This window comes from Epinephelus lanceolatus, chromosome 5 (assembly GCF_041903045.1).
Source record: "Epinephelus lanceolatus isolate andai-2023 chromosome 5, ASM4190304v1, whole genome shotgun sequence".
Classification (NCBI taxonomy): Eukaryota; Metazoa; Chordata; class Actinopteri; order Perciformes; family Serranidae; genus Epinephelus; species Epinephelus lanceolatus.
Genome location: NC_135738.1, coordinates 45,779,279 through 45,785,278, shown reverse-complemented (window position 1 = coordinate 45,785,278; position 6,000 = coordinate 45,779,279). Strand labels below are relative to the sequence as shown.

Genomic DNA, 6,000 nt, shown 5'->3' with positions numbered 1-6,000 from the left:
GTTATCCAGGACAGCTACAAGTACCTTGGGATCCCGCAGGCTAATGGAAATCATGAGAAGGCCGCAAGGAAGTCGACCATGACCAAATACCTCCAGAGAGTAAGGCAAGTCCGTAGAAGTCAGCTGAATGGTCAGAACAAAGTCAGAGCCATCAACATGTACGCACTGCCAGTCATCAGATACCTAGCTGGGATCATAAGCTGGCCAACGGGGGAGATAGAGGCCACAGATATCAAGACAAGAAAGCTCCTCACAATGAATGGAGGGTTCCACCCCAAGTCCAGCACCCTGAGGCTATACACTAAGCGGAAAGAGGGAGGCCAAGGACTAGTGAGCATCAGAGCCAATATCCAGGATGAAAGATCCAAAATCCAGGAGTACATCAAGAAGATGGCCCCAAAGGATGAGTTGCTAAGTGAATGCCTCAGGCAACAGAAACCTGATGAGGCAAAGAGGTGGAGGAGCAAACAACATGGAGGGACAAGCCCCTACATGGTACATACCACCGTCAGATAGAGAAAGTGGCTGATATCAAGAAGACCTACCAGTGGCTGGAGAATGCTGGACTGACAGACAGGCACAGAGGCACTAATCATCACAGCACAAGACCAGGCCCTAAACACAAGGGCCATAGAGGCCAGGGTCTACCGTAGCAGATCAGACCCAAAGTGAAGGCTGTGCAAAGATGCCCCTGAGACGGTCCAGCACATAGTGGCAGGGTATAAGATGCAAGCAGGATCAGCGTACATAGAGAGGTACAACCAAGTGGCTGGGATAGTATACAAGAACATCTGTACCCAGTATGGACTCAAATTAATCAAATCCTGATGGGACACATCACAAAAGGTGGTTGAGAACAACAGGACTACGATCCTGTGGGACTTCAGCTTCCAGACTGACAAACAGCTGCTGGCTAACCAACCGGACATAGTGGTGGTTGACAAACACCAGAAGAGGGCAGTGGTAGTAGAAGTGGCGATACCAGCCGACAGCAACTTCAGAAAGAAGGTACACGAAAAGGTGGAGAAGTATCAAGGGTTGAGAAAACAGCTGGAACAGATGTGGAAGGTAGTAGGAGCACTCGGGGCAGTGACCCCCAAACTGGGAGAGTGGGTCAGCAGATTTCAGGAACAACATCTGAAGCCTCAGTCCAGAAGTGCGCAGTCCAAGGAACAGCTAAGATACTGTGCAGGACCCTCAAACTCCCAGGCCTCTGGTAGAGGACCCGAGCTTGAGGATGACACAAATACCACTGTAAGAGAGTGAGAGAGTGATTTAAAAAAAAAAAAAAATACATATACATATACAGTACAGGCCAAAAGTTTGGACACACCTTCTCATTCAATGCGTTTTCTTTATTTTCATGACTATTTACATTGTAGATTCTCACTGAAGGCATCAAAACTATGAATAAACACATGTGGAGTTATGTACTTAACAAAAAAAGGTGAAATAACTGAAAACATGTTTTATATTCTAGTTTCTTCAAAATAGCCACCCTTTGCTCTGATTACTGCTTTGCACACTCTTGGCATTCTCTGGATGAGCTTCAAGAGGTAGTCACCTGAAATGGTTTCCACTTCACAGGTGTGCCTTATCAGGGTTAATTAGTGGAATTTCTTGCTTTATCAATGGGGTTGGGACCATCAGTTGTGTTGTGCAGAAGTCAGGTTAATACACAGCTGACAGCCCTATTGGACAACTGTTAAAATTCATATTATGGCAAGAACCAATCAGCTATCTAAAGAAAAACGAGTGGCCATCATTACTTTAAGAAATGAAGGTCAGTCAGTCCGGAAAATTGCAAAAACTTTAAATGTGTCCCCAAGTGGAGTCGCAAAAACCATCAAGCGCTACAACCAAACTGGCACACATGAGGACCGACCCAGGAAAGGAAGACCAAGAGTCACCTCTGCTTCTGAGGATAAGTTCATCCGAGTCACCAGCCTCAGAAATCGCAAGTTAACAGCAGCTCAGATCAGAGACCAGATGAATGCCACACAGAGTTCTAGCAGCAGACCCATCTCTAGAACAACTGTTAAGAGGAGACTGCGCCAATCAGGCCTTCATGGTCAAATAGCTGCTAGGAAACCACTGCTAAGGAGAGGCAACAAGCAGAAGAGATTTGTTTGGGCCAAGAAACACAAGGAATGGACATTAGACCAGTGGAAATCTGTGCTTTGGTCTGATGAGTCCAAATTTGAGATCTTTGGTTCCAACCGCCGTGTCTTTGTGAGATGCAGAAAAGGTGAACGGATGGATTCCACATGCCTGGTTCCCACTGTGAAGCATGGAGGAGGAGGTGTGATGGTGTGGGGGTGTTTTGCTGGTGACACTATTGGGGATTTATTCAAAATTGAAGGCACACTGAACCAGCATGGCTACCACAGCATCCTGCAGCGACATGCCATCCCATCCGGTTTGCATTTAGTTGGACGATCATTTATTTTTCAACAGGACAATGACCCCAAACACACCTCCAGGCTGTGTAAGGGCTATTTGACCAAGAAGGAGAGTGATGGAGTGCTGCGGCAGATGACCTGGCCTCCACAGTCACCAGACCTGAACCCAATCGAGATGGTTTGGGGTGAGCTGGACCGCAGAGTGAAGGCAAAGGGGCCAACAAGTGCTAAACACCTCTGGGAACTCCTTCAAGACTGTTGGAAAACCATTTCAGGTGACTACCTCTTGAAGCTCATGGAGAGAATGCCAAGAGTGTGCAAAGCAGTAATCAGAGCAAAGGGTGGCTATTTTGAAGAAACTAGAATATAAAACATGTTTTCAGTTATTTCACCTTTTTTTGTTAAGTACATAACTCCACATGTGTTCATTCATAGTTTTGATGCCTTCAGTGAGAATCTACAATGTAAATAGTCATGAAAATAAAGAAAACGCATTGAATGAGAAGGTGTGTCCAAACTTTTGGCCTGTACTGTATATGTATGTATATACAGGGTTCAACGCTAAGGTTTTTTTTCACTTGCCCAGTCGGGCAAGTTGGTCAGAGATCTACTTGCCCGAAGTCAGTTTTTACTTGCCCTATAATAATTGTTTAATTTAAGTGGCTATCAAATAACAAAGACTGCAGTTATTTTTATGTTATGTAATCTTTATTCTGTATTTATTAATTAAAACAACATATGTCATGTATTGTAGCTTAATTCCTACACAAAAATGACTGTCAGGGCTTAAAGTGAAAAATTTGTCAATCATTCTCCATCTATAATTTTGCGCCCTACTTGAGCCATGCCCACCTCTATTTATTTTTCACCCCTCTCTCCAGTTCTGCTGTATTAACACTGGGTTTAATATATTTTGCTTCCATCTCTCTGCCCTGCTCTACTGTACTTCAACGCTACTTAGCTCTCTCTCTACTCTACCAGTAGACTACCATATCCACCTGTTGCACAAAACATACACAGCGGTGTTTCCCCTAGGATGGAGTTGTAGCAGCAGAGGTGAAGCACACGCATGAAAAATAATTTTCACATGCGTGAAACTTTTTTGTATGCTTGCAAAGCACAGCCTGCTGGGATGTTTCTATGTATCTACTGGCACCAGAAGGACTCTTGAGGACTAAGTACATACAGTACATATGTGCACAGTAATGAGCAGGTGAAATGTCTGTCTAGCTTACATATGAGGTGTCTCAAGATTTAGGAACATACAATTTTATTGAATATAATAAAGTAAAAAGTCACTTGACATGCTGTTGTTTTGTGCTATGACCTATTTAAGTGTTGGAAGTTGTTATTTACGTGACAACGCCTGAACGCAACACAAGCTCAGCATGAGTGCTTTGTTTGTCTGTGCGTAACAGCAGTCTGTTGGTTATTTACACACTGTCCATAACAATAACTTTGTCAGCTGACAAACTGCACCGGGCTCGGGGTCAGGTTTGGTCAGGAAAATGCGGTCCAAGCCGCTCTAGCGTGCTCACCTGTGTGTGTGGCGGAACTCCGCCGTGCGTGATACAGAGAGCAGAGGAGAATTGTTAACGCGTGACCATGTAGAGACAGAAATGACACAATGACATAACACCGTAAATGGTATATTGTTATGTTATTATATGAAGCGTCCGTCGCGCAAAATAATATCAATGGGTGCTGTGGGCAGGACATTGTTACACAGCTGTGCCTGTGACTTCAGGCAGAGAGACCGCTGCATCAGAGCAGAAGGAGCACATTTTAAAATACATTTATTTTATCAATTTGTTATTAACTTTTACTATTTTTAGCAACTTGCCCGATCGGGCAAGTGAGTTGTTAGTTTACATGCCCGACCGTGAGTTTTACTTGCCCCGGGCAATCGGGCAATCCTTATTGTTGAGCCCTGATATATATATATATATATATATATATATATATATGTATATATGTATATGTGTGTGTGTGTGTGTATATGTATGTATATGTACAGTACAGGCCAAAAGTTTGGACACACCTTCTCATTCAATGTGTTTTCTTTATTTTCATGACTATTTACATTGTAGATTCTCACTGAAGGCATCAAAACTATGAATGAACACATGTGGAGTTATGTACTTAACAAAAAAAGGTGAAATAACTGAAAACATGTTTTATATTCTAGTTTCTTCAAAATAGCCACCCTTTGCTCTGATTACTGCTTTGCACACTCTTGGCATTCTCTCCATGAGCTTCAAGAGGTAGTCACCTGAAATGGTTTCCACTTCACAGGTGTGCCTTATCAGGGTTAATTAGTGGAATTTCTTGCTTTATCAATGGAGTTGGGACCATCAGTTGTGTTGTGCAGAAGTCAGGTTAATACACAGCCGACAGCCCTATTGGACAACTGTTAAAATTCATATTATGGCAAGAACCAATCAGCTAACTAAAGAAAAACGAGTGGCCATCATTACTTTAAGAAATGAAGGTCAGTCAGTCCGGAAAATTGCAAAAACTTTAAATGTGTCCCCAAGTGGAGTCGCAAAAACCATCAAGCGCTACAACCAAACTGGCACACATGAGGACCGACCCAGGAAAGGAAGACCAAGAGTCACCTCTGCTTCTGAGGATAAGTTCATCCGAGTCACCAGCCTCAGAAATCGCAAGTTAACAGCAGCTCAGATCAGAGACCAGATGAATGCCACACAGAGTTCTAGCAGCAGACCCATCTTTAGAACAACTGTTAAGAGGAGACTGCGCCAATCAGGCCTTCATGGTCAAATAGCTGCTAGGAAACCACTGCTAAGGAGAGGCAACAAGCAGAAGAGATTTGTTTGGGCCAAGAAACACAAGGAATGGACATTAGACCAGTGGAAATCTGTGCTTTGGTCTGATGAGTCCAAATTTGAGATCTTTGGTTCCAACCGCCGTGTCTTTGTGAGATGCAGAAAAGGTGAACGGATGGATTCCACATGCCTGGTTCCCACTGTGAAGCATGGAGGAGGAGGTGTGATGGTGTGGGGGTGTTTTGCTGGTGACACTATTGGGGATTTATTCAAAATTGAAGGCACACTGAACCAGCATGGCTACCACAGCATCCTGCAGCGACATGCCATCCCATCCGGTTTGCATTTAGTTGGACGATCATTTATTTTTCAACAGGACAATGACCCCAAACACACCTCCAGGCTGTGTAAGGGCTATTTGACCAAGAAGGAGAGTGATGGAGTGCTGCGGCAGATGACCTGGCCTCCACAGTCACCAGACCTGAACCCAATCGAGATGGTTTGGGGTGAGCTGGACCGCAGAGTGAAGGCAAAGGGGCCAACAAGTGCTAAACACCTCTGGGAACTCCTTCAAGACTGTTGGAAAACCATTTCAGGTGACTACCTCTTGAAGCTCATGGAGAGAATGCCAAGAGTGTGCAAAGCAGTAATCAGAGCAAAGGGTGGCTATTTTGAAGAAACTAGAATATAAAACTGAAACGGGTGTGTTTGTGGACCCAAATGCAGTACCAGGCTCGCAGGAACAGTTGGTAATGACTTTTATTAGCACCACAGCAAACAGGGAATGCAGCAGGCAGAATAAACACAGA

The 6,000-nt window shown here is 44.1% G+C and overlaps 1 pseudogene; it reads left to right on the top strand.

Moving 5' to 3' along the window:
- Positions 1 to 255: 255 nt before the first annotated feature.
- LOC144463589 (uncharacterized) lies at positions 256 to 1,266 on the top strand (annotated as a pseudogene).
- The last annotated feature ends 4,734 nt before the right edge of the window (positions 1,267 to 6,000 follow it).